This window comes from Bidens hawaiensis, unplaced genomic scaffold (assembly GCF_021521415.1).
Source record: "Bidens hawaiensis isolate Kalapana, Puna unplaced genomic scaffold, B.hawaiensis_p1.1 tig00010732_1, whole genome shotgun sequence".
Lineage (NCBI taxonomy): Eukaryota > Viridiplantae > Streptophyta > Magnoliopsida > Asterales > Asteraceae > Bidens > Bidens hawaiensis.
Genome location: NW_027491822.1, coordinates 559,577 through 573,253, shown reverse-complemented (window position 1 = coordinate 573,253; position 13,677 = coordinate 559,577).

The following is a 13,677-nucleotide window of genomic DNA, read 5'->3' as shown; positions in this document are numbered from 1 at the left end:
GGGTGTTAGCCAGGCTAACACCCAACCCTCACAAGAGTTTAGTGTTTTGCAGTTATCCCAAGGATATGTTATCTTCACAACAGTCAGAGGCTGATCACCTCACACACGAATAAGATATCCCTGATATTTCCTAAGGTTTAAATGTTGTCACCTTTCTAACGAACTCCAGGAGCGCACGAATAAGATATCTTAGATATCTCTTAAGGTTTAAAGGTCTTCACCTTTCTAACGATCTCCTGAAGCGCACGATGATTCGGATGTAGTTCGAGGTAGGCAGACCAGACCAGCTGATAATTCGTTTGTTGTTGGCTATATACCGAATCCTTAAGATAAGTGGCAGACGTGTCACACATATGGTTTATAACATTTTCATGTTATCTAAGGTTTATAACATTTTCATGTTATCTCAAGTTTTGGCATTTACATGTCCGTACGTTTGGGACTTTCCCTAGTATTATCTCTAGCTTAGACATTTTCATGTCTCTCAAGTAAAGGCCCAGTCGCCAATGAAAAGGCTTTATTACCAGTAAATGGGCTTTATCGCCAGGATAATTATCTAACTTTGTTTTGACAGATCGAAGATCAGACAATCACTAAATGGAGAGATGTTACAAAGTTGTTTTTGACTTAGCAAAATTCCAGAAACATGATACTTCAAGAAGCTCAATAATTGGGGACATCATATGTAAGCTAACTAAATTTTTAAATGCTCTCCATGAAGGTACTCTTTACACTTAGTTTTCTTAAACGATTTATATTTCAAGGTATGATCTTTTGGTCTAATTTTGTAACTCACACAAGGTATAAGGATATATTACCCTTAAAATATTTTATTTCAATTCCTAATAAGTGTTTTGATTATGTTTTCTAAAAACATAAAAGTATTTTATGTTAAAGATATATGATCCAAAAGTCTTAAAGATATATTTTCTGAAACTATAATTCTTAAAATATTCAAGAAGCATGTTTCAGGATACATTATCCTTGATAAAACACTTTTATACCTAATATTTCCTTTGCATTTTATTTGAAAAATGATCTTTCGGCTCAATTGTGTCAAATCTCAATTATTGAGATTTTAAACATATATCTTTTGGATGTGTTATCCAGAAAGTATTTTTCTAAATATATTATGGACATGTTCTCTACAAAATACCAACCTTAAATATTGTATTTTTTAATATGATAAGTTTTGGGAATTTATTTCATAGATATATTATATTTAACATATTTTACTTTAGAAAGATTAAAACCATTTTTGGATGTGTTATGTTAAAAACATATTAAATTGTTTTTTCTTAAAAATATTTGTCAACACTTTAGATTCAATAATATATTGTCCTTAAAATATTTTTGAACTTAAAAACATATTTTTTAGAATATTTTACTCTAAGGTATAAAGAGTTTAAGGAATATGTTTAGGATATATTATCCTCAAGATAGTCTATTTCAAAAACTTAAAAATATTTCACAAGACATGTTCTAATTAAAACATATTCGGATAGATTATCTATAATGACATGCAAAACACAATACTAAGGCCACGAGATCATATCATTACTAATCATAAGTACAGGAAAATAAAATGGCAACACTGTGTTTCGTCTTGAAAAGTCAAGATCCCTCCACCCAAGTATCGCCAGATGTTCAAAAGTCAAGATAACATGGGCTTCGTCTTGGAAAGTCAAGATCCCTCCACCCATGTATCCTAATATCCTAAGCATACTATTGTTCAAGACAGAAAAAGTAAATTGTTCAACAACCATTACAACCCAACATCAAACCACAAACAAACACATAAACCTTAAAAAATTGGGCTCAAGCTTTTTCTTTACCGCCATCACTGCCCAATTGCACCTCATCACCAACCGCCTTCACCGCTCCCTTGATCGCCACATCCACTGCCTCCTCCGCAACCTTCTCCGCTCCGCTCGGACCAGCCTCCTCCACCGCTTCCCCATTTAACTCAGCCAAGACCCTTTTCCAACCAGCTATGTCTCAAAAGGGAGTGTCCAGACCAGCTTCCTTCGCTTCTTTGGCCATCCTGAGCCGGGATTGGAATACGGAAACAGCAGCAGACTTTTTCGCCCCTCCATAGCCTCATAAACCTTTACCAAGCATTCAGCCTCTTGATGGACCAGCTCTTTCTTGGCCAGTGACAGCTCCAGTTTCATGTCGTCCAGCTCTTTGGTCTTCTTATCAAAAAGACTGGTCTTTGTGACCCCTATCTTCATCAGTTCAGAGATACGAGTATGGGCTTCATGGAGTTCAAGGCTCATGGCAGCAAATCGGGAGGAAAGATACTCAAGGCCCTACAAGGATAAAGAATCCTCAATATAAATTATCCTCAATATATAAGAAATCATGACAAACTAAAAAGATACCTGCTAAGTCTTATTCATGGCATCGTGGAAATCAACGTCGTGCACAGGAACGGATTCGCTGGTCTTTTGACTCTTCCGTTTCTTAGAGCCTTTTGCTCGACTACCTTCTGGACGAGGGATGGAGCTAGAAACAGGTTCCTTCTTGATAGTGCTTCGAGTGGATACCATGCTATCAGTGTTGTCAAGAGCAAAAGCGGGAGCAGACTTACCTACAAATGCACAGGTCAGTATCTATAAATTTCTTACTAACATCTCAAAATATTTCTTACCAGACATAACGGAACTCGAGGAGGGGAATGGTTCTTGAAGACCCGATTGGCAGCAAAACGTTCTCTCTTCCTCGTCAATGAGGTAGAAAGAAGATAGCTTGCTCTCAGTATCCTTCTTAGGAAGGGCAATCTCAAAGAACTTCAAGGCTGCAAGAACAAAAAACACATCAGTCACAAAAGATATCAGTATATATTTTCAAGATACAGTATCCTACTTTTGGAAGCCCAGAGATAAGGAAGGGTATCGGGCCGTGGAAGAGAATCTCTCCTGACAAAGAAAAATTGTCTCTTCCACTGGTCATTATTCTGAGTGTTTTTCAAAATAAGAGGAGATCGACCAGATTTGGTTTTAAGAAGATATCTTGAAGACCCATGACTACGAAGGTTATATATTGAAGAAAGCTCTGAAAGGGTAAGATCAAGGGCATGGTCAGCAATTAACCTCTCCAAAACAAACAAGATCCTCCAAACCATGGGCATGGTTTGGGCATAATTAAGACCTGTTTTGGAAAAGAACTCGGTGGTGAAGGCAGGAAATGGAAATGAAAAACTGATTTTAAACGGCAAAAACGGGAAACAAATCCAGGTTTTAGCAACAAGATCAGAGGATAAAGCGGCATCAAAAGGTCGGAAAACAGTTCCAGCAGGAAAGCAACCCCGAGACCGAAGGTTCGCGATGTCGGTGTTTCCAAAAATACATATCTCGTTCGCAGAACTTGCGAGGAGATTCTGACACACGAAATCCTCGATGCCGGAAGGAGAAAGTTTTGGACTCATGGTTTCGCCAAGATAAGAAGAAGAAAGGAGTTACCTAGATAGAGGAGAAGATGAGAGAAATATTATTTATCTGGGTAGTTATATGGACGGCCTAGGGTTTGGCGAGTCATGAGAGCGGCAGACACCTGCATTAAAAATTCACCACACAAGATTTAAAATTCAAATTTCAAAAATTTTACAGCTGTAAACCATATCTACAGCTATTAAATTTGGGGACAATTGTTAGGGCTCGGATTTTCAGTATCCTCAACAAATGTTATCTTCAGAACAACTCCAGGATACGGTATCCTCTAAGGTAACAGGTATCATAAATATGTTATAAAACTAACACTTTGTCCGCCACTTTCCTTGTTTACCAGGTCAAAGTACTTATCAAGATTAATTGAAGATTCGGACTTGCCGTTATTAGGACGTGGCCAATAAGGAAAACATGATTAATTGAAGAAGTTAACGGCTAATTGGATGCGGTCTCTTATTTCCTAAATTATAGGCAAAGTTTGTTGTACACATTTGATATAAATAGAGCTGCAAACTTCGATCAAAAGACACACTCTAGCACTCGAGAACTTACTAGTACTCGCATTCTTTGTAATCACGATCAAGTTTGAGCTCCACATTTGTAATCACCTTTATTATTAATAAACCGGTGGTGATAGTTTTCACCACCCGGGGTTTTTTGCTTGTTATCCCAAGGATAACGAGTTTTTTCCTCGCAACAAATCTTTGTGTTCAAGCCATTTTTATTAGCACCAAGTCCCATTTTACTAATTTGGTTGTAAAATCACTATTGTCAATCTTTGACTAAAACACTGGCGACAACTATTTTCTGAGGTGAGATTATTATCGATAAACTGCAAAAAGGTGGGATTATTAATTCAATTTGCCTAAATAAAATTACAATACAAAAATCCGAAATAAAGTAGTAAATTATAGAACTTCTACAACTAAAATAAACAAAAATACATAATGGAGATGAAGACTATAAACAATAGGCTAAGGATTTGTACACGTGTCCCTTAAAACAAATTTTTAAAATTTCAAAGATAACTCGTTTGTTTCCCATGATACTTTAACCAAATGAATTTGTTCAATTGAAGGAACACTCTAGCACCCGGAGATTTACCTTGAAGATGAAGATAAAAAGAACAAATGTTGGAAGAGATTTTCTTTGTGTTATGCGAGTCTGATTGGTGAGTCACAAATGTGTTTTGCAACTAAGGATCCCTTTGTATTTATAGATGAAACTCAGTCGAAACAAATTTGTCAAGACTTAAAAGAAACATGAGTGGCCATTTTATTTTGTTTAAATGTTTGAATGGAAGCAGCAGATGTTTCAGCTCAAACAATACTGATCTGCACACGTGTGCGCGAGTTAAGTGTTTCGCACCCCTTTGGGTCAAACTTGTGTATACCTCTTTTTAAGTGCAAAGTGTGCCATCAAAGCGTCATGTTGCGCCCAACGCCCACGTCACCACATGCGTGTGAGTTTAGTACTTCGCATGAGTATGCCTCATTCTAAAGAAAATGATAAGGAGTGATTCTTCTTATAAAGCTCTCAAGGTTTTGTTTCCCATCAATGTGGGACAAGTTCTTATTTATTCCTCCATTTTATTTTCGCAGCTTTCATAGCTTTATATACCCAACTTCGAGCATGGATGTTTCATTCATCTTAACTTTGTTTTGGTCACGTTTTGTTCGTTATGAAGCTCTCTAAACATAGAAGCCAATAAAATTGGTTTATAGTGTTAAATATTAACAGAAATATACTATAAATATTTGTGTCCAAAGTTGAGGAAAAATCACTTTTAACACTTATAAAAAAATACCCTTTTTTTTCAACATAAGATGTAATGATTTTATAGAAACTTTTATAAAAATAGTTAAACCAAAAACAATAATATGAGAATTAATTAATTAATTAATTGCAGAGAATAATTAAAAAGCCATCATATTTTTATCGTTTATCATTTTCATTGTCATTATTGACCCGTTTAATATCAGTTTACATATCAAAATTCGTTACTTATAAAAAAACATAACATAACATCAACTTAGCCCCAAACCTTATTGTTATATTAACCAAAGTAACACTTGCCAATTCTTGAATTATATTCATTCGAAGTGAACGAAAATAAAGCACTCAGAAACATTTTATATGCAAGCCAACTAACAAATAACAATTATCCAAATAACCATGTATTTATAGACATGCATACTTAAAAACAAACAACATCGTCAACACTAATTCCAAATATTTCTATTTGCGCATGTTCTACAATACTTTTTAAAACGATATTATAATATATATTTTTCCCTTACGTGTATACGTACTAAATAGAGTATTATACTAAATCTTATCTTATCATCATAATAAAGAATAAAAAAAGCAAATCGTACGGATGATTAAATTAAACTATCGCAAGTTAAATTAACTAGGGTTTGTGCGTATTTGTATATTTATAGACAATGGACCACCCTGATTGAGGAATCAATGCTTGTGTTTGAAATCAATTGCCGCCCGCATTGTATAACCTAGCTAGCACTCAAGCAGCCACTCTTTGACACACTTTGTGTTCTTTTGAAATTCTATAAATAACGGTTATACTTAAATTTATTATTAGGGTCAAATTATTCTATAAAAAAATAGATAAAAATAAGAAGGATTTATAGTGACATAAAAAAATCTTTAAAAAAAATTAATAAAATAATAAAAAAATCATAACTCAAAATTTAATAAAATACAAAAAATATAAAAACACAAAAATGTTTCCACTGTCTTCCTCGTTTAAAAAAAGAGAGAAGACAAAATGGTGAGGGAAAAATATTATTGTGTTTTTTTTGTTCATCATTATGTTTTGGGTTTATTTTAATCATTGATTGTGTCTGTTTTCCTTGACATTATGTCTTTTTTTTCTTGATATAGTGTTATATTACTCAATATTGTGTTATATTTTGTTCGGCATTGCACTATATTTTGCGATCTAATGTGTCTTTTTTTAGTTATAGTTGTGTCTTTTCTTCATTCTTTTCGTCGGTTTTTTTGGAACGAGAATGACAAGGAAACATTTGAGTTTTAATTTTTTTATTTTTTATTTATATTTTGAGTAATGATTTTATTATTATTTTTGAATTTTTTGTTGAGGCTTTTTTATGTGGGTATAAATCCTTCTCACATTTCTCATTTTTGTATTTCTACGTATTTTAACGTTTCCCTTGTTATTTTAATTTTTTTATGGTTTTACTAAAGAAAAGCATAAAATTAATTACATGGATGCTCTCTGGTATTAGTTTATGCTCGTCTATCTTTCTAAAATTACACATATGCTTTCTTTTTCCGCTCAACGGTGATACATGATGGTCCTTAAAGTGATGTTGGTTGGTTTTTATTTTAAGTGCATGCAAAATTTCTTATTCCCTTAATAATAAAGAAAAGAATTTGAAAAAAAAAACAAAATCAAACTTAAAATTTATTATATATTAAGTCGGGACTTCCCACACCTTATAAAACAATTGTGACAAAACAAAGTGGATTTTAGTTATTTGACATTTTGACCTATTTCAAGTATGATTGATGCACAATGGAATAAGGTGTGCGTCTCGTTTTGCTCCATCAAATTTTACGTATTTTGATTATTGTAACTTTAATTATTATATGTGTACGAGTATGTTAAGATGTAAAACTCATGTTGTTAAAAACATTTTATTCAAATATGAACTAAAGGATTCTTTGGATGAACTACTTGTTTGATTTATCATCTAATTTTTATGTAATTATGGTATTTAGAAGTAGGCATGGAAAATTCGGGATCAAATTAGCAAGCTAGAAAGATGGAAATTGATAACCAATGCAACATCTGGCGTACCATACGTCACAGTGTATACTGGCGGGGATCTGTTGTACGTCACTACTACAAAATGTATATTGACACCGGTCTATAAAATTATTTATAACGATGTGAAGTTCAACTGGTGAATATAATGCAGAGCACCATTTTATTTTGAACAATTATCACAACCCGTTGTAAATAAAAAGGAAATTAGCGTTGTTTTATAGACAAAACCTTTAACAACGGGTTTTAAGCATTATCTTAAAACGGTTAACATCTTCTCGTTAGATTCCGTTAATATATTCATTATTGCAACGGTTCTCCAAAGACCTGTTCCAAAAACTTAAAACGTTTTGCATATAACAACGGTTATAATACTAAACCGTTGAAAATACTAAACCTTTTCCTTTTTTAATAAAAAATTACGTAATTTTACACTGGTTATAATGCAAACCGTTCTATAAATTTAAAATAGTTGAACATTTAAAAGTTGAAACAGATGCATTTATGGTAGTGATTCAAAATTGGAAGATAAAATGCATTTATAGTAAATGGTTTTAAATAAGATAGGTGGTCCATCTATCAACTAATAAGAATTAATATCGATTAAATGAGTTAGGAGCAACCATAACAAAATCATATCAATAAATAAAAGATCGATCACTTCGCAATTTTCAACTTGCAAATGTACTCCTCCAATAATCGGCCATTTTCAAAATTCTTCAATAATTTCCTCTTGCAAAATCCTCCCTTCACCAAATTATGTATAATATTATGTCACGTCCTCTTCCAAAGCCACCTCACGTACTATAGGTTCTTGAACTTTTGTTGGAATTGATGGTGTCAAAAATATAATACCTTTTGAATGGCCTCTTGTCTTTTCTTGACTTTTAGATCAATTCCAGGTAATGAGAAATGGAAGGCTATACACATTGGATGAGTGTATCTAATGTGTTGGCTTGTCATGTTCTCCTAAACCTCTAGTAGATCTGATGTAACATTCGTTACTTTTCAAACCCGAAAACCTGACCTATTTTAAATTTCGGTTTTGTTTATTAATAACACACACACACATATCTATATCACAAGTTTCGTTGTACATATTCGCTATTTTTATTTGTAAATGGATTATATTTACATTTGTTAAATCGGCTCGTTTCATTGTTTCATTATTAGGTTATATCATGTGCTAATTCTGTCATGATGTACATAATATCATAACATTAATCTTGTGAAAGTCGATATGTACAACAACAAAGCAAGAAATGACTTGCGGAAATCAAAGATTGCGGCTATTATATGCGTTTTGTTTAGCACCTCTCTCACTAGATTAGATATCTTATGTTTGAAAGATATTTTTTCTAGATATAATCTAGTGTTTCATCTTGAATTTTACTTTCTTGCCTTCTTAGAAGGTTTTACAGAGGTTTAATATCCTTCTCCTTCGACCGATTGTGCGCTGTGGGCTGCAAAGGGGTGACATGACTATAATTACACGATAATTTTAATAGTTGTGTTATTATTTAATTTCACACATGCAATTCATTTTTTTACGCTTCTTGAAACTTTAAGTTCTTCGTTTGTCACATGTACATTAGGTGACAAGTGACAACTAATCTCTACCTCATCTTTAAATTTGTGTATGTGGGACTCTAAAATCAATAGACCATAAACAAGGTTGTAAAAGTCGTTAGGCGGTAGACTGGGGAGTTGTGAGTACTCGGGAGTAGTCGGGGATTACTCGGAAAATACCTAAGGAGTACTCGGCCGAGGCGCAGAGTACTCTATCTAGGCGGGAAGTAATCGGGGAGTACTCGGTCACATACTCCGGAGTTTTACAACATTGACCATTAATACAATTAGGTTTATCACCACTATGATATTCATCTACATCAGTAAATTAACTGAATCGTCACCATTATAGTATCATCATCATTACAATCAACGTTTAAGATCATAGCTACCACCATGCATCCACTCTTTAAAATAATAGATCACTATCTTCATCCTGATGTTCATATGCCTTCATCTTGTTAGGGATTCAGATATTGCAAAACACACACAAACACAATAATACTGCAAGAGAAATATAAACGAAGATGACACACGAGATTTACATGGTTCGGTCGGCTGACCTACGTCCACGGGCCGCAACCAGGATACTTTTATTATTGCTTTCTGCCTCACTCGTGATGAGGATATTACAAGTACAATGAATATATATAGAGAGCATATTAGGTTTTACAACTTAATCTCCAAGAAACTAATATTGGGCCATAATTAAATAATATGGGCTAGGTCTGCCACTAGTCTTCATTTAATTAATCTGCCACAAAATATGTCTTCTAACTCGGGCGCAATTAAGCCTCCATAAACCCAAAAATCTTCCACTTGGAGGCTTGATAAACTTCAAACTGCCTACGATGATCGTTTGTACCTCTTGTAATCTTCCTCGTCTTCCTGGTTGCATCTGCCTTCTCATCAGTTAACCTGAATGTTCGTTGAAGCTCCCCCGAGCTCCAACACATCAGTCATGGCTACAACTGCCACCGACTCATTCTCTATCCCTACCGGCTCCCACTTACAAAAACTGCCGAATCCTGGAATACCTTGAGAACAAATAACACTCTCCATATTAAGCAGGTAATCTTCTGGAGAGACTTTAACCGCTGAAATACCGGTTCTCTTAACCCACTGTCTGGTAACTCTGGCTAAAGCTTTGACTGACTGACTGCCAGTGCTCTCACTGCCACGAAAACCCCTGACTGGTTTATCTGAACCTTTTCTAGCACGTTCAACCTGAATCTGACATGTGGCTCTGGGTTTATCTCCTGCAGAACAAACATTCTTCTGCCCACTAGACTCTGTGAACCGGACTTTGGTCTTCTTCTAAACTGGGTCAGTCACCCCCTCAGACGATAAACTGACCATATACAATGAACTCATCTTTCTTCCTTGAGCTATGACAAGATTTCCCTTTAACAACTTTCCACTGCCCGTTCCCAAATTTAACCTCATGCCCCTGTTCATCCAACTGCCCAACAGAAATCAACTTTTTCTTTAAGCTTGGAATCACTCTGACATCCTTCAAGGTCCATGAACCGACTGAAGTAACTAAATTCATGACACCCATGCCCGTAACATCAAGAACATCATTGTTCGCCAGTCTAACCTTATCAAAATCACATTCCTTCAAATTCTGCAATGCTTCACTGCTGTGGGTGGCATGAAATGAAGCACCAGAATCCATGACCCAGGAATCAACATTACCCTCAACACTAAGAACTAAAGCCTCGTCCTCGTATTCTTCCGCTGTGTTGACTTCTTTTTTTTTTTTTTCGTTTTTATCATTCGGACACTGATTCCTAAAGTGTCCCGTCTCGTTACAGTTCCAACATACCACATCCTTCCGAGTGCTAGACTGACTCCTTTTCCTGTTCCTGCTCCCACTACCTCTGTTATTTTTTCTTCCTTCGCCAACATGCATTAAATCACTTGATGATTCACTTGAACTTCTTCGTCTGACGTCTTCGTCTAGAATAAGATCCCGAATCCCATCAAAAGTGAACTCACTGGTAGAACTAGTAATCGCTGTAACAGTCCCCGACCAATTATCTGGCAATGATGATAACAGTAGTAGAGCATGAACCCCATCCTCAAATTTGATACTAACTGACCCAAGTCTTGACAAAATCGAGTTTACTTTGTTGATGTGTACTGTAACTGAACTTCCTTCTTTCATCTTCGTGTTCACCAGTTCACGAATCAAGAAAACCTTATTAGCTACCGAAGGCTTCTCGTACATATTAGACAATGCATTCATTATCCCACGCGTTGTGGTTTCCTTCAAGATGTTGAATGCAACATCCTTCGATAACGACAATCTAATAACTGCCTTGGCTTTCTATCCAAAGTTTCCCACTCGTCTGGTTGTATCTTCTCCGGTCTTTCACCCAATACCATGTCCAAATCCTTTTGAACCAGCAAATCCTCTATTTGCATTTTCCACCAACCAAAGTCTCAGCCATCAAACTTCTCAATCTGAAGTTTCCCGCTCTCAGCCATTATCTCAAACTAAGAATTCCCAACTTTGGATCTAGGTAACAATATCAAGAAAAACTTCGGACCAACAAAATAACCCCGAAAGTCACCACAATACCACCCGGCTAAACTGCCCAATAAATATGCCAAAAACCCAAAACCTAATGAAGAATCAAAAACTGAAACGAACTGGAAACGCAAACCTGCTCCTTTGGTTTCTTTCTGATTGAGATTAAGCAACAAAAAAAATAATTTCTTTTGTTGCAATATGACAATGCAAGCAAGAGAATAAAAAAAACCTACTGCCTTTTCTTTTCTTCTTGATCGAACAACACAATAATGGATAATACCAATTAATAAGCCTCCTGCTTACTTTGTTAATATGTGGTGATGCATAAACTCACAAAAGACAAAACAAATTAGAAAACCAAATTCAACATATCTCTTTATTTGTCGTATTTTGGTGATAAGCTCCAAAACAAACAGTGCGGTTGTAAATAAAGACCAACGAACTGGTTTATGGCGACTGCCAAAACACTAAACCCTAGTTCGACACCAACTATCCTCTCGCTACCGTGTTTCTCCTGTGTGTAACCGTAACCTCGGCTCTTGATACCACTTGTTAGGGATTTAGACATTGCAAAACACACACAAACACAATAATACTGCAAGAGAAATATAAACGAAGATGACACACGAGATTTACGTGGTTCGGTCGGCTGATCTACGTCCACGGGCTGCAACCAGGATACTTTTATTATTGCTTTCTGCCTCACTCGTGATGAGGATATTACAAGTACAATGAATATATAGAGAGAGCATATTAGGTTTTACAACTTAATCTCCAAGAAACTAATATCGGGCCATAATTAAATAATATGGGCCAGGCCTGCCACTAGTTTTCATTTAATTAATCTGTCACAAAATATGTCTTCTAACTCGGGCCCAATTAAGCCTCCATAAACCCAACACATCTATAGTCCCCAACACAATAAAAGCCGTTTATCTTCTTCATTCCTCCTAATAACAAAATTAGTAGAACTTGTTTAGAATGCAATTAGTAGAATTTACGCATGATAATGGAAAATCACATTCGTAGTGTTTCGTGAAACGAGGAAACATTCAATTTTACTTATCGCATGATAATGGAATGATCCAATTTACGTATCGATCTTTATGTGACAAAGAAACATTTCATTTGCAAACTTTAGGAGTTGTTATTTTTCATCAAACGTTATAGGTGGGTTATTTGTGAAATGGAGTTGAAATATGAATTTCTTAGATCCGTAGAAGATTAACCTTTTTTTCATTCTTTTTTCTAATGCCACTCATATTTATATTGTTGTACCCATTTATGTATATAAATGTTGGCTATCAGTTAAGGAAAATGTTCAAACGTTGAATCAACAGAAAATTTTTGGATATTGACGCTCATATCACTTAAAGACTGATATTGCAGAGAGGAGATATATATGAAAAAGATGAAATTTCATGTCCAAAGCACAGTTCCCTACTGTAGATGATAAAATATATATATTGTAATGAAGGCAGGACAACATATCTTGTCAATCAGTCACGCTAAATTTTATTGGTCTCAGCTAAGTGATTAATAATTAATAATTAGTGAACTCTCTCAATAATCCCATACTCTTTTAGGTATTGTTTTGGTGAGGTTAACTGACGTGAATTCTAAAACCTCTAAGGCTAACCATTGTTATGCGCCTGTCAACCATCTGTAATTGGGACAAAGTGCACGATGATCCGCGCTTGTCGCTTAAATTACATTACCTAAATACTACGAAGAAGAGACAAAGAAGAATTTTTGGGGAGAGGGAGAAGGTTGCTTAGGAATGAGAGAGGTACTTAATTAAAGAGGCTATTTGAGACTTCTTACACCTCTATGTCTGCTATCAATGAGTAAACTCGGTAAGTTTGCTTAGGTGTAAACTGAACTTCATAGAGTCTTTCATCAATGGAGTTCGATTGCTACCCGAACGAACTTGCCAAGTTTGTTTTCCAACAAAATAATCGAACTTCCCTAGTTTGCTTGCAGGGAAGCAAACTGTCAAGAAGTACAAGTTTCAAAAAATAAATAGAAATACCAGTCCAATTTCCAAACCACTTAATACATAACATATAACTAAGGGGCTGTTTGATAATCTTGTGTTAAATCATTTAAAGATCTAACTGATCAAGAGGTACCTATGAATAATTTAGCATGTCTCTGAAACTTAAGCATTAAAAAACTTTATAAACCATTAAGAGGTGTCTTATTAGTGAACAAAAAACACTATACCTTTGACCGATTCAAGGCAATCTAGATTCAAACAACCCCTAAGATATTTAAGGGAGTAACATAATAGACATCTAACGATCAAT